This window comes from Rhipicephalus microplus, chromosome 6 (genome assembly GCF_043290135.1).
Source record: "Rhipicephalus microplus isolate Deutch F79 chromosome 6, USDA_Rmic, whole genome shotgun sequence".
Classification (NCBI taxonomy): domain Eukaryota; kingdom Metazoa; phylum Arthropoda; class Arachnida; order Ixodida; family Ixodidae; genus Rhipicephalus; species Rhipicephalus microplus.
The window spans coordinates 110,618,290-110,644,001 of record NC_134705.1 but is presented as its reverse complement, the minus strand read 5'-3'; the positions used below and the strand labels follow the sequence as shown (position 1 = coordinate 110,644,001).

General features: G+C 41.8%; 1 long non-coding RNA gene across 1 annotated transcript; it reads right to left on the bottom strand.

The window, feature by feature from the left end:
• Positions 1-941: 941 nt before the first annotated feature.
• LOC142764872 (uncharacterized) lies at positions 942-24,459 on the bottom strand. Its single transcript, XR_012883936.1, has 3 exons — positions 24,323-24,459; positions 20,866-21,034; positions 942-1,043 (listed from the first exon to the last, which is right to left on the bottom strand). It is a non-coding gene; the product is annotated as an uncharacterized LOC142764872 (long non-coding RNA).
• Between the last annotated feature and the right edge of the window lie 1,253 nt (positions 24,460-25,712).

Genomic DNA, 25,712 nt, shown 5'->3' with positions numbered 1-25,712 from the left:
GTATTTTTGACCACGTGCAGCTGCTTAACGTGTCTGCCTGAGTTGCCAGCACTGAAAGCTACTTATATTCAGGCGCGGATGTCAGGTACTAGTCGCATGTGCCAGTGGCGTGGGCAAAACTTGTTCGGGGTGAGGGGGGCTAAAGTGCGGGCACGCCCTTGATGCGACGTATGGTCTTGGCAAAGCGTCTGGAGCGCCATGTTGCACTCAATATTTTACCGTAGAAAACAATTTCAAAGGGTAGAAGGGGGAGGGCAATGGTCAATGTGCCCACCCACCAGTTACGCCACTGGCTGGTAATAGTAGTCAGATTCTAGTAGCTACCGTGACGTGTGATTTAGTCAGGCATCTGGCAGAAAAGCGTTTGAAACATGTCATGAAACCCGCAGTGCCCAAAACGGTATCCCGAACGTGCGAAGATGGTATGATAGCGTGCAACAAAGGTGTGACACAAAAATTACTTTCAATATAATCTTCGTACGCCCACAGCGAACGAAATGTACTAAACAAAGCATATTACAAGTAAACAAAAAATGCTCTTACACACTATGAAGCCACTGATGAGCCCTCGTGCTGTGAGCAGATATAGGTAACACAACAGATGAGTTTTGCAGAAAAACGAGTTTTGACACGTGAATTTCACACTGTCTTAACTGGTAGCCTTTTAAACAATGGTTCCTATTCGAGTGTTCTGAGACAGATCAGTGTTTAATGGGAAGAATATGCACAATAGGTTTGCTTCACTAAACGCTGTTCTTGCTTGAAATTAAAAATCCGTCCCAGATATAGGAGAGGATTAAGCTGTGCGCAGCGTTGGATACTGGGTTGTGAAGCATAAACAGACAGGGCTTTGAACTAACAACCCCTTAGTATTGATAGACTATGGTTATATGAATGTATCCATCGAAATTGGAGACGACGATACGCAAGAAATTGTTATGGCTGATTGTATTTATTCATTTTCTGTGCAAGAGATGCAATCATGAGCGGCGAATATTAGCTCGGCACTGGTTCACAAGTACGCCTCAGGGGGTGGCACCATGCTGCAAGCAAACATAACAAAATAATGAGCAAGAGTAACAAGGTGGTTACTGTTCATTTATGCTGTGCAGGCATCAGCATTTTTAATAATGTACAGACAGTGAACCGACAAATTAGGCAGCTTCTGGCAATGACCCTCGGCAGTTAAGAACACCCAAAGTTAAGAACATCCAAATCGAAGGGACATATGTTTTGCTTCACGATTAGCGCTGATTCATTTTAAAACTAGAATAATGGTACAGAAGCATAGGTGAACGTTGGGAGCTAAAAGAGCATCAGAACAGGAAGCTATGCTTATGCCTGCAGTGTGTATATGCAAGTTGGCCCTTTGATTGTCACGAAATTTACCACTCCGTTTATATTGTCTTACAGTCTCTTTAACGTTTTTTCAAATTCACTTGATGAAACTCTGGCGCCGCGATCATACTGCCACCATTAGAATGATGCGTAGTACACGGATTTAACCAGTCTTTATACCAGGGACACTAGAAAGCACTTGCGTCTTCGTTTATTGTTGTATTTCGGTTTTACTTCAAAGAACGAACCGTCGATCTTTGAAACAACGTTGTTCTCTTGAGAGGCTGGAAGCCGAGTATGAGCGGTTTCGCGTGCATAGGAACGTGGGCGACAGCGTCAAGGGAATATTCCTTTGTCGGTAGTGCGGGAAGTGGTTTGAGTGTATTGAGGGGCAGCGTTGGTTCTCGGCCGAACAACAGAAAAAAATAGGGAATAACGAGAAGTTTAATGGTTGAAAACGTGTGCAATTTCACCTACGGTAAACAAGGGGCCAATCAGAGTGGCCCAAAGAAACAGATTTCGCCGACATGTCTGTAAGTATTTTATCAAGTTGCTCCGGGAGTCCATTCGCCTGTTGATGGTACAACGTAGTGAGTTTCTACTTGTTTGACATGACTGCAAGACGTCGGCTATGACCTTCGATAGAAGTGTGTGGCCGCGGTATGCAAGTAACTGTCGTGGAGCTTCATGTTGCAAAACCACATCGTATAGGAGGAACTCGGTGACATCTGTGGCGCAGGTTGTTCGAATAGATGGTGTGATGGTGTATATGAAGACGATTGAGGAAGCTTATGAACAGACACACATCGAAGAGCTGCACTACGTACTTGAGTGCGCAATAAACTTTGCAGACAAAAAACTATCTTTATTTCGCACGTATTCCGCCAGGCGGAGCTTATGCTGTGAGCAGCAGCACACTTTGCGCACCTCTCAGACTTCCTTTTTCCGTAAGAGCGAGCAAGACCTAGATGCCAGAGAACTCCTTTATCCCTCCTCCTTTCTCCAGAAAGCGGTACGACGTGATATGCGTTTTGTACACACCGAAGAGCACAGGCAAGAACCGGCATCAACGCCAGCACATGGTGAACGCTCCGTGAGGAGGGAGCGTGATATATACTCCGTGCGTTCTACGAAAAAAATGGTTGCTCATACAGCTCCTATATATATAACAGTTTAGTATTAACACGAAAGTGTTTTGTCTCGGGGTCCGCCAAATATTTAGTGACGTATTTCCCTACTGAAACGTTCCGTATGAAATCTTACGGAAAATATATGGACTCCGTAACATTTCCTTATGCTACATACGGAAAAAATATGGAGTTTTATGGAAATATACGGAAGTTGTATGGCATTTACGGAAAGCTTCTTATGGAGTATAAGGAAGGATAAGGAAATTGTATGGCGTATACGGAAAGCTTTTTATGGAGTATACGGAAAGATAAGGAAAATGTATGGCATATATGGAAAGCTTTTTATGGAGTATATGGAAGGATAAGGAAAGTTAAGGAAACTTATGGAGCATACGGAGAGTTCATGATGGAAGGATAAGGAAAGTGTATGGAGTGTACGGAAGCTTTCGTAAGGAAAATGCAGAATGTAAGGTCTTACGGAAATATACAGATTTTGTAAGGTGCTTACGAAAATGTGCAATAGTGTATGAAAGACATGTGGATTGTTGCAAAAATGTGGAAACTCTACAGTTGTTGTCACATTTTAAGCAGAAAATCCGAGCTCTATAAATTTATAAATGAATGCACAGTGACATATACAGTACAAAAGAATAACGCAGCCTAGTCTGTGTTGTCAGTCACCGCTGTTCGCCCTTTTCCAGAATGAATAACACTTCTGTAGATGACCAGGTGCTAAAGTCTGTCACACGGAAAATGTGTGATTCACAAGGAATGACAATAACTGTCATTTTACTTGCATGCTGTCACACGAAAACAAATCAAGCAAAAAAAGCATAACTTCAAGGGCTCGTTTTTTGGTAGAAACAAAAATAATGAGAACTAAATTCAATGTGAATGAACTTGTCAATAATAATGAAACTGTTCTCATTAACATTGGCAAAGAGAAATGTCATTTTAAAATATCGGCCATGAGCTTAGCTCTCCTGAGCACCGAGAAAAGAAATGAAAATCTATAAAAACTAATTGCATGTCGCCTAAAAATAATTTTTTATTGATAGTATATGCTCCTACAATATAAATACAGCTATACACAACTTGCCACAGCTTCACGACAGAAACGAGGTAGGGGCAGAGAAAGTGGTCAGAAAAATAATTAAGTATGAGAGCACAACTGATATGTACAAACACATAATGGTGCTTATCACTGATGCACGGATGGTCGTGTATAGAGCTGGGTCGTTTTGAGATTGTCAAAAGCATTGTTTCAGACCACCATGCAGATTACGCTTCAATTGTAGTGCTACATAAGACACAACTTATGGGCCAGCTTTAATGAATAAGAAGATTATAGGTTAAACAAATGCTTTAATATATATCATATCATGACTGCATGGATGCATACAAGCTATGTAAAGCGCAATAAAGTGAGGACGCATGAGCTTCTCTTGATGCTTCAGTTCTACATAGATCCTTCAACTGTGCTGCAAAGAAATTTAACCAATGTCTGTGTGTGCAACATTGTCCATTTTAAACTATCTATATGTATACATAAAATTCCTACTGCGAGTTAAGCTACGTAGCACTCCATAACTCTTTCTTTTATTAAGGGCAATTTTTCAAACAATCAACATTATTCATTTTCTGTCTGATGACTTCGTGCCCGCAATTCTTGGTTTGGCTCGATCACAATTGTGCAGCCTTTATTTTGGAGGAATCAAAAACATCAACCAAAATATATTTTGGAACTGCTTCTCGGTGATATTGCCTTCCCTCAACTGCCACAGCTTGAGATGAGTCATATAGCAAGTCTCGCGCATACCTAGGGCCTACCCTTGAAGAAACTGGTCCGGCTGTGAAATGCTCAGTTTTTTTTCTCAAATAAATTGTTTGGTTTGAGTTTTCTCACTTCTCGAGTCCCTTCACAATCAATCAGACCCATTGTTCCCCTTAGTCCTTAATTTTGTTATATTATGAAATAAATAAAAAAAATTAATAATGAAAATAAAAATCATAATAACTGTTGCGCAAAAAAAACGGTCCCACATACGTACTTGAACGCAATATTGCTTTTATTTTGTTTTAGAACCTAAGGCATTAGAAAAGATAGCAGTAGAATGAAAACGTTGAAAAAAAAAAATTAAACTTTGCGGGACTCGAACCTGCGCCACTTACTTGTGCTCGCGTACTTGAACTGAGTGCGTTAGCTTGCTAAGCTACTCGCGCTAAAGGTGAGTTGGTGTTTAAGTTAAGCATATAAATTTGCTTTTTACACGCTATGTGTTGGTATATTTATGTACGATATGCGATCGTATCTATTGTTGTGTGCATATGTTTTGGGATTGTATATACGTCACATGCTTTTCGCATGTCTTCCAACTATAGATTGCTGCACCGCCGCGGATGAAAACAAGTATTTTTACACCCACACACAAGCTTGAGCAGTTGAAGGTTGTTTCCCGGGGCTCTCTTGCGATTGAGTCGGCCACCACAGGGAATTAGAGTGATACGCCATTAATCCCTGCATCTAGCTGTATTCCACTTAGTAGCTCTTTCGCTTGATGACAAAGCGAGCGCGGGGCGCGGCGCTATTGCGCACGACCATGCCTCGCGTAGCGGTGACATCAGCTGATTGCGCCGGCCGGCTTGCTTCGATTTGCTTCAGAGCAAAGAAATGTCATACCTTGAAAGATTGCGTACTGCACTATGTCAAAATGTTACTGCTTTGTAGCCATCCTATGATTCATTGAGAATTGATAACTCTGATATCACTACTGTAGAGCTTTGCGTCGGCGACACGCACCGAACGTGAAACCGCACTACGTCTGTCGTAGAAGCAGTAGGAGGCTGTCGTCTGCTAGAACAAAAACAAAACAAAGACCTGCGAAAATATTCATAAGTTGTAACTTGTTTTTTGAATAACCGTTTATCACTTTTAAAGTCATTTTGCCAGATAACAGACATTTTTTTTCAGTTTATAGCAGCGACAGGTGTTTTTTTTTTATTTTTCTCACACAGCTATCCAAGTCAAATCCATTCACAGCTAAAGCCACATGTTGTTTGTCTTCTTTGTTTCTGTGAGCATGCCGTTTCGGTGCGTGTCTCATGTGTTCGCGCTGCTACACACGAGAGCACGAAATGTTAAATTTACGCAAGGAAGCGCCGTTCCTCGTTCGTGTGATGTGCTAAGACTGCGCCCTATTCCCGCGGTTGTCCGAGTGCGGATCAAGTGCGAGTCGTCCAAGGAATCGGCGGGTTGGGCGGGCGCTCGAAGGACTCCGAGGTGACGGCTGACACCTGTGGTCGCTTCCCTCAGGACAGTGTGAAAGAAACTAAAGGTAAGGGGGACACTTTTTTATGTAGACCAAGTATGCCACTCAGTGCAAGTGTGTGTTGCTGCACTCGAACCAGGCGTCGCGAAACGGCAACCTTACGCGCCTTTGCGAGTGCGGTTGCCGATTCGCTTTGACAACGCTAACGCCAGCAGAGCCATGGCGCGTCGGCGCGGCCTTACTGGAGCTAATTCGAGACAACTGCGGCAACGTGCATGTGTATGGTGATCGATTTTTTCATATGTGCAATGTCATGAGGAAGACGCACACGGCGCTTGCTACGTTGTTGATTAAACGAAGCCTGCAGTGCCATTTCATGCAAAGCAGCATTTTGTTTACGTTCGCGGGCGATACAATTTGTAACTTGGCTCGATTCACCTAGCCAACCGCCTAAGTGGGTTGATTAGCATACGTTCACGGTAGAGCGTTATTATGCCCCTAAACAGTGGCGTGTGCTTGTTGAAAGATATAATGTGTGTGCCTAGTGTAGAGAGAGAGAGAGAGGTGTTCGTGCAATCTGCATGTGTACCTGCAAGACGCCTTTGCTTGTAACTAATAATGTACCGGCCAGCACCTACATTGTACGCCTGACTTTGAAGAAAACTTGCATGCACAATGTGAGATTTTGTAATCTGCCAGAGTTGCTTTTTATAAAATAATACACTGCCAGCATGTTCAAAATATGTTTCACTGCTGTGTGGCAGGGGTGCGGTTATCACGCTGTTGTGTAGTTGCTGATGCAAGCACTTCTAGTTTTGATGCGTTAATATTTCTCATCTAACTCATCAGGTGTTTGGCTGTTTCAGCACAAACAAGGCAAAGAGAGAAGGAAGACGGGTAATGACAGGACCAGTGCCGACTTTTGTTTGCAGGAGAATACCCATGTTGGTGTATTTATTGTGACAGCCTTTCTGTGTTGCTTTTTTGCCCAATTTATGCAACAACAAAGTTGTCATCAATATGAGAGAGAACACTGAAATTAGCTTTTAAAGATCATGGTGACTAAATGCCTAGTAACTCACAGCACAAAGTAACAACAAAAGACATCAGTATGATCAATGTGGATGAGTACAGTCTTGCATCTAAAAAAATATATTGTGCAAAATGTTGCTTAAGTAAGAAACCTCTCTATGTTTGCAAATAGTGTGACGTCACTTCGAGCACCGTGCCAGCCATTCCCTCCCTCTGTGCAAGGGCTGGTTGGCAAGGAAGTTGTTTGTGACGTTCCTGATAGACCACCGAGATGTATGCGATTCTAAACCTGTAGCCTAATATATACGTAATCTTTTGTGCAGCTACATCGCTGCATCCGACACGTACAACTTATTTGCATATTTACATTGCTCCCTTAGGACCTAACACACAAACTTGTTGTTTGCATTGTCACTTCATGAATATCGAGCGGTAAAGGTACTGAGTATATGTGAAACAAGAATCTCTGCTTATTACATGAAGAAATATGAGGCCTTCGATAAAACGAGTTATACCTTTATTGAGCTTGCGTACTCGTCGGGGCGATTCATACATGCAGCTTCAGCAAATGGTATCTTCTAGCCCGGTTACCTTGCAATTTTTTTCTGCACACAGCGCAAACACCGAGATGTACCCACTCGCAGATGGTCACGTCAAGTGCATATTTACTTTGACTAAAATGTCGAATCAAGTTTTTTCATCGACCGGTCCCTGCCATGAGTGCTAGTCTTCGTAAACAAGACACATTGTTATTGACACTGCACACACCACACTCAGTATTTTCAGTTGAACCGATATTCTCAATATCTTTCAATGCACACTACATGCCGCAATCAACAGTGCACATTTTTGAAGACTATGCCGCTGTCGCTCGCACAGGCCACCACGTGTGTTCACTTCTTCAAGATAAACAGACAGCATGGCAAATATTTTACCACACAGCTGGATGTTTGCTGACACATACTACAGCTAATGTCGACATTGTAACGTGAAGTGTAAGCTTTGAAAAATTAAAACTTGCCCCAAACACCACACGACTGTACTGGGCTGAGCCACCAGCGGGAGTGTTTTTCCAGCCACACCTTTTACATGTGCCAGTGACATCATGCTGTGACGTACCTCGGTAGGGGCCTATCGCTGCATACTTTATGTGAATGAGGGTCCTGTTAGTGAAAGCAGGCATTGTTGATTTCGTAACTTGTTCATGCCCAACTGGACCTTCATTTGCACAAGTTGTCTGACTGATATTCAGGCGAACTTTTGTGTAATAATGTATACAGTTGGCAGTCTGTGCTTGCCGCATACTGTTGTTACTGGTGGTGCTTGTTGTTACTTTGCACTGCTCATTACTACTCACCTACACAAACTAGCCTATCTTGCCGCTGTTTTGGACAAGATGCAGCAGGCAAGTGCGATAGTGTTCATAACTCTAAATTCTCGAGCAAAATTGATCGTTTCATATTCAGTTAGTTGCATTCATATCAGTACATTATAAGAAATCGTTGATTAAACATGAATCCGTGTTCCTTTACATAATGCTCACAACTTTTATATCAAATTGAATGGTGTTTATAAAAAACATGGGTTTTAGCTAAACTTCATGCTCTTTTCTCGAAGAGCTGACAAAACGCTATTGCATGCTTACTTGCCATGAATTGGACTGTGTTCTAAATACATTGCAATTCTTCACCGGACTGCCAGCACACTTCACATTGGGGGAACATTTAATAACCATGGATTGATTAATTAAGAACGGAAAGAAAGAAGCGGCAGGCCGGGATACTTGATATTGGCATCCGTTTTGCTACCCAGCGCATTATCATGCAAACTTCCTATAGAGTGGTTATGCGTCTTGCATGTGTGTCTGTAAACCAAGAACTTTGGGTAGAACTATATTTATCTTACAAATGGTTGCAGGACTGTGGAGGCTGTAGGGCTGCTTAGGAATGGTGGAATCCCTGGACATGTGTTCAACCTTGCTGCATCAGCTCCTTGGTGTTTTTACGGCATCTTTACAGATGTGTTGGGTGAGTAAAGCAAGCAGGTTTCAACACAAGGAAAAGTATAATATGGCAGCACCTCTTGTGCGTGCCTTACATCCCAAGTATATCAAATATTTATCTTGCCTTGTGGCCTGTAATTTTTAAAGAGACACTTCTTTTTGCTTCATATTTGAGTCTTGATGCTTCGACAGCAATGTATTTGTGTTTGACAGCAAGTGTTCTTGAACAAATAACTGATCTCAATAATGACAAAACACCCTTCATACTTGGTCCTTAGCATAATCTAGCACTTATCTGTAGCAGATTCAATTATTCATTTTTTGCTGGGATGATAATGGGCAAGTAGCAAAGGCAAGTTCAGATTGGAGTGGTCGGTGACGTCTGTTTAGGCTCTGCCATATTGCTTTGCAACCAGAGTTACTTGTGGCCACATATACAATGAAGCCACATGACGTGCATTCTAAATGAGATTACCATATCACATTTCACTGCATCTTAGTATGTGCCAAACAAATGCAGATATCATTAGCTTGCCACTATAAAGGGATCCTAAACCAACACAAGGTTGAAATTTAGTCGTGGTGTTGCAGCTGTGTGTGACTCTACAATGGATACATAGCCGTGATAATTTGTCTATATGTGGTCGCAATAGTAATGTTACACACATTGTACGATATAAAAGAGGTCCTCGCTTATTTCGCTTTTTTTCGCTATGCTTCTTTCTTGTCTCTTCTTGCCATGTGCTCCTCCTCACTGTACAAGGAGCAAGAGCAGTGGGCATACAAACACGTATTTTTAAAAAAATGTTGTAAGGTGAGCACTGAGAAGCTGAACACTTCCAAAAGGCTCAAAGAGGTAAAGGTATTGTTTCTTGCTACTTTTTGGGCACCCATAGCTAGTTGTGCTGCTGCAGTTAAAAAATAAGTGAAATGTTAAAAATTAATTGGAGATGGTTTGGCACCCATAATTGCAGTTACATACAGAACTAGGTTTCAATGCGTAAGCAAAATCTGTTTACTCTAAATCAATCCTAATGATATCTGAAATTCAGGAAATATTCACAGAAAAGCTCAGGAAAAGGCTAAGTGGTTGCCCCTTGAATGTGAAGGAGATACCCTTCTTTTAAAAGGTCAATAGACAGTCTAGTAGTCTCGATATTACATGCACTATAAAATATTCTGGTGTCGTGCTTTTCATGCATGTTATAATGAGAGGGGTTTTTGATAGAACTGTTGTCACTTTGCCCTGCATTGCTGAAATTGTTCACATAGTTATAATACATGAATCACTTTATGCCTTTTGATTTTATGCAAATGGTTTGCTTACCCAGTCGGTTCAACTTGATCTGGAAAAAATCATAAATGCTCTAAAATTTTTTTTACTATACAGCAGGTTTATTTTTAAAATACGCGACCATTGATGTGAACGCAGTTGGTGGCGTGCTTGATTAATCCTTCACTATCACCACTCTAACTACACCTGCTACAGTGCATAGTGTGACAAAAGTAATGGTACTTAACATTACTGGCAGTATACACTTTTATGTCTCAAAATAGGTTAAAAAGCCTGGTAAAAATGTGTGTACGTTTTTTTTTTCGCTCCAACTAAATATTCGGGTCTACTCAAAGTAGCTTCCACTCTTTTAAGTTCCTCAAACTTTTAGGTGTTCAAAAGAAGTATCAATGCCATATACTTTCTTTGTCAGCCTACTCACCACTCTAATAATGAGAATTACCCGACAACATTACTCAGGAAAATGTAGGGATGTTATAAAAAGTAATGTCAATTCAATTGTCAAAAAATGTCAACCCATTAGTAACTTGCCGCCAAGTTACGTTTTCGTTCACTTTTCTTTTCACAATTTTGTGAAAGTTATTTTTGATAACATCACCTATAGTTTGTTTGGCATCATTGTCTGCTAGTTCTCATTATAATGTGTTCAGCAAAGACAACAAACCCTTAAATTTATAGTTCTTTCCTTTACTCATGAATCTGAAACAGTGAATCTCGGTAATCTTAGCGGTGTGTGACTTTTTTTTTTTTGATCAGTTGTGCATGTATTGAAGTACATGCACTTAGGTGGGAGGGCGAACTATTGCCTCCTCTTGTGACTAGCAGATTTTCGGAGAACGGACAGATGCATAATGCTGCCAAAGAAGTATAGGGATATTGGAAGTAATCGTAACGTAATTGCAATCGTAATGTAATTGCCAGTAGGCAAAAAAAAAGGTGTCCCACACTCGCCATAATGGTAACAGGCAGCACTGACTGACTCTTCCAAGTATAAATGCACATATATACCGTACAAAATGGAAGAGGGATAGCCGCCATGGTAGCTCAGTTGATAGAGCATCGGACATGTTATTCGAAGTTCGCAGGCTCGGTCCCTGTACAGGGCAGGTTATCTTTTTTTTTTCCTGCCTCGCCACGGTGGTCTAGTGGCTAAGGTACTCGGCTGCTGACCCGCAGGTCGTGGGTTCGAATCCCGGCTGTGGCGGCTGCATTTCCGATGGAGGCGGAAATGTTGTAGGCCCGTGTACTCAGATTTGGGTGCACATTAAAGAACCCCAGGTGGTCAAAATTTCCGGAGCCCTCCACTACGGCGTCTCTCATAATCATATGGTGGTTTTGGGACGTTAAACCCCACAAATCAATCAATATCTTTTTTTCCTTCTACTTTTCTTTCTTCACAATTACAACACTTCTATTCTTCTTGAAGATTTTCTGGTGTAAAAAAGGTACCTTATAATCTGAAGAGGCAAACAGAATGTGCCAGTGTACGAGTTAGCTCTTGTAGTGGTTACAAGTAAGATATGTTTTGAAGAATAAATCATTCTGCCACTTGCCTAAAGAATGGCTACAGGACATGGCGCTGGGTGCACTTTGTTATTTTTGAATCAAGCTATCTTGTATTCTATTTTTATAAATTACATGGGATACACATGATGGTATCACACACGTTAACGCCACAAAGATTATACAGTGAACAATGTTATAAATGCGAAATTGCATAAGGATAAGGTGAAAACTGCACCCTCAACGAGAATGTACAGAAAGCACAGGGTGCAGGCGTCATTCCTTCTGCCCGTGCTTTTCAAGTGCGAGCTGTTTTCACCTCGTTCTGACCAACTAACTAGATTGAGATCTGTTGTTATAGTGCAAGAGGATGCTCCACGGGAAACTAGGTTTGTCTCAAAGTCTGTGTGTGTCTTTCAACCTATATGGTGCCCGGTTCAAGAGTTCATGCAGACCAGATCGTGTAAAACAGGACCGTGTAAAATGTACCGTGTAAATAAAATAAAATGGACCATGTAAATAAACAGGATCGTGTAAAATGTCGTTTTCGTGTGCAACTGTAGATGACCTTTCTTTATATACACTACATAACAAACTTGCTTCTTTGGAGTCGAGTGCATCTTCGGATCGATTGTAAATGTTTGCATATGCGAGGCCTTAAGTTTTATAAGAAATTCCTCAGTGTGCCACGAGGAAATGTGTGTTCAGCGAAAATTTGTATATCATTATATACAACTCTTAAAGCCTCGTCTACATCTTTATGCAGGTTGACCTTGAGCAGAAAACGAGGAGCGGCAGCAGCCCCCAGAAAAGAGCAAGCACCCTCCAAGCTCCCGAAGCTCTCTTCGACAGGAACAGCAAGGTCACTGTGTGGCATTGAAAACCATTGCAAGGAGTGCCTTATCAGTACACTGTGCTGCTCTTTCATCGCAGAAGACAAAGTTGACCACTCCAGAGGAACTTCACGCTGTGTATTGTGAGTGCTTCAGTGGTTTTGTTTTTGTCCAGCCAGCAGTTAAGAAATCATGTGTCAGATTCAGCCAGGATGGCTAGAGGGAGTCGGGCAGGCATGTTTGGACATTTGTCTAGCCAAGTAGTGCCAATTTTCGCACTGGTCCTGTTGGAGTTACTGCCAGAATCACAGAAGCTACGTCACCTCTCTAAATGTACAGATGTGTCGGGGAAGATTAGCTGCATTAGGTTTTTCTATAACTGATAGCTGCCAACATTCTTCATTATACAGGAGTTTTGTTCCTCACTTATGGGTGTAAAGCCCTCTACAGAAAAAATGCAACACGTCTACTTCCAGAAGACTCCAAGGCCCTACTTGTAGGTTTTTTCGGCTTGTATCATAAGCACCTCGTTTGGGGTACATGAACATTTTATAAACATGTACAGCGAAAATTTTGGGTGGCTGGTCGTTTTGTCGTTATCTTGTTCCTCGCAGTAATCTTAAGCATGTTGTGCATTACGTTGTCAATCTGGTTCATGTGCATAGAAGACATTACGAAGTTTCAGGCTACAGTATAAAAAGCCTGGAAGCAAGCTATCAATAATTTTTTAACAGAGTTGCTTAATCTGATACATGATACATCACTAAACTTTCGTGCGTATTCATCAATGTAAGCTCGTCTTAGTGTTATCCAAAATGAAGATGTGAGTCGACAGATGGAAACATCTAGTGGGGTAATCAGGGTGAACAGTAGAAGTGCTTCAGACAGGCTGGCCGATGTTGCGATAGGAGGACCTATTTTTAGAAGTCACCTTGTCATCCTTGGCGTGTTAGTTTAAATGGGGTCAGTAATGACATCATCTATTGGTATAGGCGTGTGTGCCTGTTGGAAATGTTTGTCTGAAAAAAAAAAAAAACCTATAACGCAGAAGAGTGCAGCCCTTGCTTCTTTTCAAGTTAGGTTGCGCTGATACAAAGTGTTCTCCTGTTGGAGGTTGGGGGTAAGGGAAGCAAAAAAAAAGATAAATGATAGAAAAGAAGAAAAAAGAAGAAAGAAAAGGGGAATGCAAAGTAAAAGTAGTGCTACACTGCTCCTACTTTGCATCCCCCCTTTTCATCTTTTTTTCCCTTGTTTTATTTTTTCACCTTTTTTGTTACATTTGCATTGTCCCATCTAGTGCATGAATCAATAACACATGGCTTTGCTATAGCAAAGATGCCTATGTGGTGTTGGATTGAACAGTGCATTGTACTTCATTTAGTTAATTACAGACTGATCAGTCTTGCAATAAGTGCTTCCTGTCTATCACCACACATGTTCAATTGAAAAGTTTGTGCTTGGCTCTTAGTATGCTGGTATATAGCTTGTCTTGGACTACTCAAAATGAATGTTATTTTGCTGCTGTTTATGGTAATGAATTTATCCAACATGAAAATATCTTGCCTTGTGAACTTTGTCGGACCTGCCTTTCTTTTTCTTTCCTATGCAGGCATTGTATGTGAGGGAGGCAGTAACAGAGAGGTGATAGCTTGAGCTTCGGAAGAATAAATGCTGGCAGTGAGGCAATTACGCATCAAACATCCCAGCCATTTTGCCAACCGTCCTAAATGTGTTTTGAAAAAAAAAATATTGTGCTCGTTTACTGTATTTTTCTGAAAACAGCAAAATGCTAAAGTATATCGCAGAGAACAAAATATTAGGCCACGTTGGTGCCTTCTGGACTTCCCAGGATGTCGTCTGGGTGTTGTTTGTAAAAAGTAAAGTGTTTCAAAAATACTGCCTCTTCTACACCAAATTCGGTCTTGGTATTAAGTAAAGGTGCTTGTGTGTAGTGCATGAAGCTCAGTAATATTAGTGCAATTTTTTCGCCACATCAAAAGCAAGGAAGTAGTTCTCTTTATATGGCAAGTTATATGATTACACTTTGTCTTAAAGTATAAATGAATTTTTGAAGTTTTCTTATGATGGCTGTTTTCTGCATTTGATGTACGACAGCTTCCGTTCCGAAGTTCCCCATGGCCCTCAATAGGAGACTTCAAAAATCCTTTTCCTCATTTAAACAAAATTTGTAATGATAACACTTGCCATGTAACAAGAACTGTTTATTTGCTTTCAACTTACATATAAAAGTAATTTTCAATTAGACAAACACACAGCTCAAATTGCATCTCAATGTGGACAAAAACGATTATATAGTAATATTTGTAATCTGGACCTAACATTATTTTTTTTCGTAAAGTATAACTTCTGTGCAGTGAGTATTTGTGGCTCAAATATTCATACAAAATGCAGTATTGCCATACAACAAATGCAAACGATAAACAGTTTGGCGGAATTCTTCAAAGCCTATGTAGCAGAAAAATTGCACTAATGTTACTTGACTTCAAATACTTTAAGAAGCATCTTTACTTAATATGTAGATCAAATTTGATGTGGCAAGAAAAAGCGGTACTTTGAAATTTTTCTCACAAATAACACCCGCACGACATTCTGCGAAATTCCGAAGGTACCCACGTGACCACTACTCTTTTCTCTTCAAAACATTTCTGCAAATAACTATTTTCAGAAGAGTAAATTACCATCATTTTTTAAACTATACATCTGTGATGGTCGTCAGGCAGTATGGTTTGTATGTTTGGTGTAGAAAAGCCCAGTGCAAACAACAACAAATGGCTGAGCATCCTTTGACGCTCGGGCAATTTTGAAAGCATTTGTTTGTTAGCAGCAATTCAGTTAAGCCCTTGTCTTTATGCTTAGGCCCAGAAACAAAACACAAGTAACTAAAGTAGTCATAAGAGTCATGTAGTCTCACTGTTCCAAGGCTTGTGGAGCCTAATTTAGTGCAAGCTTCACCATTTTTTTAAAATTCAGATTCAACCAACAGGTTTTGGAGGCACAGTGCATTTTCAGCTAACTTGTTTCACACCAGTTACTTAGATAAAAAGCGGAAAGTAGAGGTAAAAATACCATTTTAAAGGCATTGTAGGTAATAACAAAAAGGACTGCTTTCTTTTTTTGTGTGGTGCTTTGCCTGAACACTGTGCTTTTTGTGGTATAGTTCATTGTCTAGTGAACATAGGCCTTAAAAACTAACATTAGCCATGTTGAGGTCGATTTCTTGGTTATAGTCATAGGAGACATATAAATAATTATGACTTCAAACTTGATTGTTCTTTTGAAGATTTTTTCCTTGCATAATGATATTTGAGAGTCTTAGTCAATTTTGTTATAAGAAAACGTGATGTCATAATAGGGTCACTTTTTGAGGAGTCGTTCAGTTCTACCTTACCTTTTACATTCCTAACAGAGCAGTTATTTTCAATATCGGTATTTAAAATGGAATGAGCATGCTGTATGTAGTAAGGTGTAAGCACTTACAGATAGCACATGCAACCAACTTTTCTGTTGGCAGTTTATGTCTGTTATTCTTTATTTATATGTGGGGTTTCACGTCCGAAAACCACTATATGATTATGAGAGACACCGTAGTAGAGGGCACTGGAAACTTCGACCACTTGGGGTTCTTTAACGTACACCCAAATCTGAGCACACGTGCCCACAGCATTTCTGCGCCTCCATCGGAAATGGAGCCGGGGTTTGATACCGCGACATGCATGTCAGCAGCCGAATTTCTGTTACTCTTGCTCCCCTATATGTGTGCAGTTCGGTTATAGTTATCTGGCTTGCACAGATTTTTAATGGCACCTGCCTGGTCCTGCTTGCTTTCATGGTGATTTTAACCTTCATAAGTTGCTTAGGTTTAACTCTCAAAATTGTTCAAGATGCCAATTTTGTGCACAAACTGTATAGTATAAAGGCAGCAGATGTACATGCACACACTATTAAATGAACACTGAGAGCTTTCACTTGCAGTTCCTAAAGTTTTACTGTGCAGGAAGCGTTTAAATCATAATTTCATAAGGACATAATAATCGATTATCTAATCGTGACAACCTAGTTATTTTCACTGTGATAAGCATGCTGTTTTTATTTGATGTGGCGGAACTAATTTATTCACTCATTCCTTCTATTATTCACATATGCATAACATGAAGGATTGTGTGCCTTAAATTTTCAGTTTCATTCTGTGTGTTATATTTCTTGTGCATGTAAACTATTGTGCTAACATGTGTCTCTGACATTATTTGTGCCAATTATTTTCATTTCCAGGTGCCTATGAAGGACACATAAGTTCTATCGCAGTGACCTTCGAAATTTACAGTGGTGCCGGAGCCTCAAGCAGCATTTCGCCCATCTCCACAAGGCATTCATGAGATAAACACAGCGCCACACTTTCACAGTGCTATGATTATTATTTATGTTTAAACATTTCGTTCTAAAAATTGCTGTTACATTGTGCCACCATCCTGTGGCTTAGGTGGAGCTCGTGAAATTGCGGTGCAGTCACCTCATTTGTGTACGATCAAACTGCAATGTCACTATTCACAGCTGGAGCATACAGACAAATAAAAAAACATATTGATTGTAGCAGGGCTGATGTGTATATTATTGCTTCTCTATTGATAATAATAACTTTATAAGTTCTTTAAGTCTTGCATAGAACACTGCATTAATGTGTTGCAATGTAAACACCATTTATGATCGCTAGCATGTTAATTTAGTAGTTTTGTAATGTATTTTATTTAAAAGGTAATTTTGCTTCTGCATCACAACAATTAGTAAGCTAGATGCCAATGATTCAATCCCTCATCATGCACATTTAATAAATATTGTAATTTGTACACAGTATTGCATGTACTCAAGATGTGGACGTCTATTCAATTTACACATTATATTGCTTTGCACTAGATTCAGACGTAACATGCACACATTTCAGTAATTTCCGCATGATACGTCTTTCCATAAGATGCGGAGTCCCCATCATACGTCTTATGCGGAGCCCGCATCATACGTCTTATGCGGAGTCCGCATCATACGTCTTCCATATTCCAATAATTCCGTATGTGAGGTCTCCGCATCTTACGGAACGTTTCAGTAGGGTTCTGTCACGAAAATGACGTTGAAAAGATACGCACACTCAGAATACAAAGGTTTCATCAGCGGGAGCCAAACCCGTGACCTCTGGGTCAGCGACGACCGATTCCGGGCACGCTGTCAGATGCGCCACGGTCACATAATTTGTAGGTGTTAAAAATAGGTCTTTTATGCCTACCACTCTCCTCTTACATTGGTTTTCGTAAAGTGCCGTAATTAAACAAGACTGTGACTACCACGATTAGTTCCTTGAACACGTCGTTTTCAAGGGTGTGCCCCATTTGGGACGTTCCTACTAGGAGAAGTGCAGTTTATTCAACGCGTTAACACACCAACTAGTGGTGACATTACCTCAAGTGTTAGCGGCGCTCATGAAATCCATCAATGTGAACAATTCCTCAGAGACTCTACCGGTTTCGCCTGGCTTTAACTCCGTGTACCCCACTCACTCGGCAATTAATCGCGGCTGACCAAAGGGACGTCCCGAGACGCGTTGCTTTTCACTCTGCTCGTGTTGTGGTATTCAATCTCTCAGACATGCCGCGACTAAGCGACCTTAACCCAAGATTGGCGTCCAATTAGTCACGTTCTTCTGGATGTCACACTCTTTTTTTAACAGGAAAGTGTTTATGGCGGGGCCAAGCACAGCACCGTGACATATTCCCGTCACGGATAAACCATTTACTAACCGGCTGCAAAGAAAAAAATCATGGCATGTCCAAGGAGTGGGGATGAGTGGGCGAAGCTCCAAAGGAACATCAGTAAACCGCGAGGCCTGCATAAATCTTCGCAGTCATTCATCATTTAAAAAACGGCGAGCAAGCGCTGCACCCGCTTTCCGAGCCGTCTACTCCATTCCTTTTTTTTTGATGGAGGCAAAAATGCTGTTGGCCCGTGTGTTCAGACTTGGGTGCGCGTTAAAGAATCTGAGGTGGTCGAGATATCCGGAGCCCTAAAGTACGGCGTCTCTTATAATCATATCGTAGTTTTGGGACGTTAGACCCCACATAAATATCAATCAACTCCACCCACTTGTCCTCATCGTTCATACTCGACGCACACAGACTGCCGGTGCAAGAAGAAGCGCGCCAAGAGCGAGCGCATTTTACTTAAGAACGAACGCAGTCTTCTATCTCACGAGAGCACGCATCGGAGTGGAGCGATATATAGTGCAAACTGAGTAGTAGCAGTTCGAGCGCCATAGCGCCATCCAGTGGGCACTCCGCAGACTAGCGGTGGCTACGATGAGGTGACGGCGGACAAGCTCACACCATATGGAACTTCGCTCAACAACAAGAAGGGAAGGTCCCACTGCGGGGCGTTGAACCAGCGATCTTGCACTCCTCAGAGCACAACGCTAACCCCCAAGCCACACAGCACCCATTCTACAACTCTTTAACAGGAAGTCAATCTAAGGAACTTTGCCCCACAACAAGAAGGGAAGGTCCCATTGCGGGAAAGTCCACTTTAGAGCTAAACGCTAACCACCAAGCCGCAGAACGGCACTTCTACATCCCGTTACAGCGAGCCTTTATATACACCATATACCGCTGGTGATCCTCAGAGGCCGCAAACTTCAGCATGATTCAGTAATCACATGGAATGTGGCACGACGGGCGCGCGTTGGGCGAGCACGCTCTAAAGGTAGTCGTGCCGTGCCACCCCGAAGTACGTGCGCCTCTACAAGTCGTGGTCAAAGTGTGCACAGATGTTCTCTAGCCTGGTAGCTCACTCGCGAGCGCGCCTATATTCCCCTGGATTCGGATGATTCGCACTTGTTGTGATTCCACCGAATGTTCACTTTAAAGTTAGAGTAGTTAAAGAAAGCACGAACGTCAATTTGTCGGTTGGCGCGGCCCAGCTTACGAAAGGAGAACGCTGCTCACACACAATGTAAGAATTGTCACAGATATTTGACCGTGCTCGTCCGGTGTGTGATCACTTAGTTAGTGCGTGTTTTCTGCGCGAGGTGTGAGCTGCAAGTTTCGAGCTGCGTGTCGTTTTTTGCGCGACATGGCAAGTTGTTACCGAGACGGTAATTTCTTCGCCCTTGTAGCAAAACAATGCACAAAGAATGCCAACTACCTGTGCGAGGACACGTTTCTTTTTCGTGTTGTCATCATCATCAGCTTGACTACGCCCAAAGCAAAGAAAATGCATCTTCCATGATCCACCAATCGACCAGGTCTCGTACTTTCTACTGCCACGTCGTACCTGTGAACTTTTAATTCTCATGAACCTCCTTACTTTCTGTCTCCCCTTCGTGCGTTTGCCTTCTCTGCAAATCCAGTCAGTTACCTTCAATGACGAGCGCTTATCCTGCTTATGTGCTACGGGCCCATCCCATGCCCATTTCTTCTTCTTGATTTCAACTATGATATTTTTAACCGCTGTTCAACTGCGTGTTTTTTTGTTGCTTTCTTACCGTTAACTAGTACAGCTGCCAAAGGCACACATGACCACAAAGAACGTTTAGCCATCAATCAATCATTATTCATGGACGGCAGTCATCGGCATGACGAAGTATCACTGAGCGTCAACGTGAATGCATCCTCTCTAACACTGCTGTAGTATACAGCTGTCAGACACGAATATACATAGCGTAAGGTATCTTATATAACTGTACAGTAAACATTAAATGGCTTCTGCAAGGACACGTTTTGCTTCTTGTTTTACCGATTCCTTTGAAGGAGGGATCCACAACGCTTTTCCGAATGCGTTTTCTCAAGCCGTTATTTATTTATTAACAAGGGTATACTGCTCCATTAGTGCCTTCTTCAGCCATCAAGATAGGTTGTTCTTGATGAATTCGCCATGATGTGTTCTTCAAGTTTTCAAAGAAATTGAGTCGACTGGCAAATTTGTTTGCAGAGTGCCTGAACACTGTGGCAGTTGGCAAATACTACAGCAATGATGAATCATACTAGCGTGCTATGTATTCTTGCTTTGCTTTAAAGAAGCGTATGTCCCTCGCCTACTGTCTCCCTTCGTTTTTCAGTGCCCTAGAAATCAAGGGAATGCCAGGCAGCTAATACCGATTGAAATCGTCATCTATAGGCTAAATATACGTGGTTAGTGGGGCAAAATCGCATGTGCCACAAAGCGGACATGTTACCGTGGAATGGACTGTGTTATCGTATCGAAATCGTAGTAACCACAGCGTGTGCGTTCAAACTTACATTGTATAGAAGTTATTCATTTTCGAGTTAACGCATTGACTCTACTGACAAGATAGCTCTGCTACGTAAGTGCCAATTACAACTAAAATATAAACAAGCTACAACAGCTCCGCAACTTCTGCTCTAAGAAAGCAGAGTACTCCGCAGAAGCTGCTAATGATTCAGCTTACCTCCAAGTCCGCATGGGCAGGCATGTGAATAAATGTTTTGGTAGAGTAACACGGTGCAGCTATCACCGATTCTCGGAGATGGTAGGCAAAAAGGATAGCGCTGACCCCTCCTGACGCAGCATGATCCTTGGGTACATTGACTGGTGGAAGAACACAGACCACCTAGTGGCTGCAGTAAGATGGTTCCGGATCTTTCCATTATTACTCGTTTGTTGCAAAATTATTGTCCATGATATTCTATTGAAAAGAATTTTATTACATAACCTTCATATTGTAGACCCCGCGTCCAGTTTTTCTGCCCTAAATGTACCAGTAGCATAATCTTACACTTCTGTGAATATTTGCAGTACACTACCCTTCTACCAACTCTGCTATCTAAATTGGCCAAAGAAAGGCTTAAACAGAATTCATCGGTCATTGCCACCATATGTATTTTGCCCTTTACCAAAGGTAAAAAACAAGCGATTTGTAGCATATCCGCGTTTAACCTTGAAATTTTCACTTCTGTGGCGTTATATGACATTGGCGTATCCGAAACTTTCATGGGCATTAAGGAGCCTGGGCAAGGGTCATCACTCGTCAGAAAACTTGCATTTGCGAGATCACAATCATAAAGTACCCCCCCCCCCCCTATAACATTCAAGTGCGGAACCAACTGTTGCAGTATTTGATATACGTATTCTTTGGGGGTACCTATATTCTTAACACAAAATGATAGCTTCGTCGCTGTGCTGCATCGCGAAAGCCAGTTTGGAATTACCGAGTTTTAAGCAACAGATATGGGAAATGATCTGTGCTGAAATAACTAGATGGCAAAGCTTATCAATACGTTCAAGTTAGTTTTCGCGATGCTCCACTGACTGTGTTGATAACATAGAAGCCATTTTCACCATGATAGGCCTGATATACGCCCCATACTACCGAGGCACTTGCGTTATTTTTATACGATATTTGGTGGGAACATAGAGGCCGTGGCAATAATGTTTCCACAGGCAAGGTTAGCCTCGCAGACAATGCGCAGCAATTGATTTCCCTAACCGACTCTTTCTAAGTAGTATGTCATCAGTACTTAACCAGGAAAAAGAAACGCTCAAAATAGTTTCAGATTCATGTTTGAAGATCCTGGGCATACAATATCCTAATTACCGTCGCACACTTACCACAATTGCTTCGTATGATCCGAAAGCCTCCCTGTTCGAAGGTGAAATCTTTGTGGTACTAGGTCCAATGATTTGAACGGGTAATTTCAATGCAGCGTATGAACTGTGAGGAACGGCGATGCCTGACGTTTAGGACCGTGCCGAAGGGTTGACAAATTCTTTTCCTTCTTTCTGAGGAAGACGGCTGAGTTCCGAGGACCGCAAAATACAGGCACGCGGCCTGCGCACCCGGTGTTGTTGCCCTGTACAATATAGAACAGGGCTGCACCTGCGCAACTATGCTTTCTTGCGAAACAGGGATTATGTAGTCAGCCTTATAAAGAGTGGAAATCGCATCACATTGCCTTGTTTTATAGTCGCTAATTACCATGATCTTTTACAGTTTGCCTGAAAGATGATTTGTGTGAAGGGAATCTGCTGCAGCGTTGTGTCACCTTTCCAACGTATTGATGAAAATGTTATCTTCAATCTTTTGTTATACCTTCTTCTGGTGATGCCATTTACGTTCGGCTTAACATTTCTGATAGATTCCTGTTTAAAAGTCGTGACACGCCCGAAAAATCATGAAGTGTAGAAGCCTCCAAAAATTCGAAAATGTGTTTGAGAGTGTTTCTAGGCAGGTCGCTTGGGTTCCTTAAGGTGGTATGTTTTATTTTTGAAAAGTGTCACTGACGCATAGTATCAGCTATGACTGGCAAGCTGCATTACAGAAACTGTTGTCCTGGTAAAGCACTAAACTGGTGTGCTTCCGCTTGTAACTGCTCTTTTAACTTGGTCTGCGAATGATTGACCGGTAAATCCACTGACGATGAAAACAAAATGGCTGTCCCAACAACATTACAAACTTTCTGCAGTGACGATGTTATTTTGCACACCGTCGTGCGGAGGCACATCCTCATAAGCGTTTTTTTTCTTAATAAAGAACGTTCCACTTGTTCAGTTACACCAATGCCAGTTTAACTTTTTCAAATAATATGCAAGTATTCCTGCAAGCTCAAATTTTGCACTGGGATTTACGAAAATTAGGTGTGCTTTACTTAGCAGATTTCTGAAGCCGGAAACAACGTACGGAAGCATGGCTGAATCAAACTGCAAAAAAAAATTGAGCAGTATTGTAAAACAATACTTGTATGTCGCATTGTTTCATTTCTCAAATGTTGTTGACTTCGAGTACCCGCATATATTATTCGACGGAAAGGTGAATAAATCACATGTTTGTGGCTAACTTTACCTCCTAATTGTAATTGAAAGCAGGGAAACCATTATTTCACTGCTGTTGCTTTTTTTGGAGACTTACTGCACAAAAAGAGACTTACTGCAAGAAAAAAAGACAGTGCAGTTAGTCTTCTTTCTTTCAGGCGACAATTGTAGGCATTTATTTTGTGTGAATGGCACAGTCACAGGAAATAAACTGCAACGATTTTAATGTGAGTACTAAGTGCTTAAGTAGAATTGCCACAATGAGAGCCACTTCCAAGACTGCTGTTAGGCTCGGGATTAAACGTGCGGTATTTCTTATCGTTGTCAGTCCATTTAGCGATCCTCGTAGCGTCCGCCTTCCCCATCTAAAGCTTTACGCACGTCACAAGGTTCCACACAGCCACCAGTGTTGGGAATATTTCAAGACTTCTAGATCTTGCCTGGTGTTTCAATTGCTCTGTAGTCTAGAAAAACCTGACTGTGCGATGCATACACGTGTAACGAGGTCGCAGTGACATACCATGATTAGGCCATGAGGCCATGATCTCTGATTGTGCCACCTTTCGTATCACTCGTATTGATGCCACCACTGCCGACGTGTAGTTTACACTAAAATCAAGATCAAAATGTAACGCTTGCGAAAGTTGGAAAGGAAAAGTGCTCGAAAGCCCATTGCGACAGACATAAAGGCATGCTGAGCGATTGAAGCGGGACATGCTGACGAGAGGCCAAATAACAAAAACCCGAAACTCGAACGTTTTTTTTTTTCGAATATTCCTAATTTCATGCGTGGTAATGTAAGCTAGATATTGACGTTGCAGCTTATATTGCACTTCAACAATAGGTGAATACTCAATCTTTTGTTTGAGAGCCAAAAACGGGGAGGGGGCGTGCGGAAGTGGTCCGCCATTTGGGCTGGCATTTAGTGCCGCATGCACATCCACATTATAGTATTCATAGCTACCCCGGTACCAGTGCAGTTGTAAGTTCAGTGAAGCTGTAATTTCAAGGTGTACTAAAATTAGTTTACGGCTTCAGCTCTATGAAGTGCGTTCCCTCAGATTGTACGTCGCCAAATCGCGATATAATTTACTTACATCTTGAGGTACTACGAATGTAAAATTTGTCAAGAGCACGGCAATGCAGAGATGATGCTCACAGCAACTGAATAGCTTCATGATTTCTGGCCGTTCGTTTCTGAAACTTTGCCAAATATAATGACTTGCACATAGGCCATGTCTGAAATGCCATAGAAACGTCATGAGTGATAGGCTTGTTATACATGTCAAGGGGCTGACATCATTGCTGTGCCAATTTCATTGTTGTGTACTGCTGATCACCAATATTCCAATTAGAGAAGGATTAGAACTATTCCTGCTCCATACATTACGCGCAAAAGATCTGCCGTACTAGGTACCTTTGAGCAAAGGGCGTAGCCAAGAGGAAGGGGAGGGGTAGGTAGGTATTTCAAGTTTTCTAAAACTTTCTGGTTTCGCTTGTGTACCAATAGACGCGGGAAAGCAAGCGAAAGCGCGTACATATATCCTGTGTGGTCGAACCCTCCAACAACCAAAAAGAAATTTCTGGCTATGCGCTTGCTCCTAACTATTATCCATTCTTTAGCATCATAGCAGATTCATATTTCATGGTATTTTTGAAAAGTTTTCATGCTTTCTCATTCTGCATACTAACGATTACTAAAATACGGTCTCTTTGCGAGGTTTCAGATAATCTCTGCTGTGAAGCTAAGTGCTCAGTAATGAAAACGCTCCAGGAATAATGTTGTACCCTTGTGATTACTCTGTTGAGTAACAAGCGGAAGTATCTGCTGACGTTGCATTTCTTCTCTTTCATTAAAGAGCTGCGATTCATTATCTTGTGCAAGTTGATTGATTGGTTTTGTACAGAGTGGCAGCTGATGGCCACGTTGCGAACAATGAGGTGTCCAATGTTAGTGCTACTGTAATGCGACGTCGAACAAATGTACGTATTACAGTATGCTAGCGCACGTTTCATCCGGAGCGTCAATACCCGCCTACCAGTTGGTATCTTGTAACATCAGTGCACTGGTGCCAATTCTATGTTAGCACGCAAGCGAGGTTGTTAATTTATGTAAAAAGAGAATAGTGAACCTTAGAACATTGTGGCAAATATTAGTTGTGTCTAGGCACGTTTTATTACCAAGACGTTACTCTTGCAAACGATTGATTGATTGATATGTATGGTTTAACGTCCCAAAACTACCATATGATTATGAGAGACGCCGTAGTGGAGGGCTCCGGAAATTTCGACCAGCTTGGGTTCTTTAACGTGCACCCAAATCTGAGCACACGGGCCTACAGCATTTCCGCCTTCATCGCAAATGCAGCCGCCGCAGCCGGGATTCGAACCCACGACCTGCGGGTCAGCAGCAGAGTACCTTAGCCACTAGACCACCGCGGCGGGGCACTCTTGCAACCGAGAAGTAGCCACTGCTAGCAAAGATCA